Below are 346 nucleotides of genomic sequence, written 5' to 3'. Positions count from 1 at the left end.
CATGCGACGATGGCAGGATATGGAATTAGCTTGGGATGAGGTTAAGTTAATGTATCTTTCGTGCTCGGCCTCTCGTCATCGTCTACTCTAATCTAACGCTGAGGAGATGCTGGGTTAGAGATTTTTGAAGTACGCTCTCCACTTCCTTTTTTCTTTAGTAATCAGGGTCATTTATCACAAATACGGCAATGGAGTAATCCTGTAGACCAATACGAGGCTCTTTTTCAAAGGTAGTACATTTGGGTAAGCCCTATGCTGAAGTGGACAATAGTTTATTTGTTCTTGTGTGTTCTCGTCACTGCCAGACTACGATCTGTTTTCTATAATTCGTTATTTCATAATATTT

The sequence above is a fragment of the Penaeus monodon genome, chromosome 22 (genome assembly GCF_015228065.2).
Source record: "Penaeus monodon isolate SGIC_2016 chromosome 22, NSTDA_Pmon_1, whole genome shotgun sequence".
In the NCBI taxonomy this organism is placed as follows: domain Eukaryota; kingdom Metazoa; phylum Arthropoda; class Malacostraca; order Decapoda; family Penaeidae; genus Penaeus; species Penaeus monodon.
The sequence above is the reverse complement of the archived record's forward strand: the minus strand, read 5'-3'. Positions refer to the sequence as shown.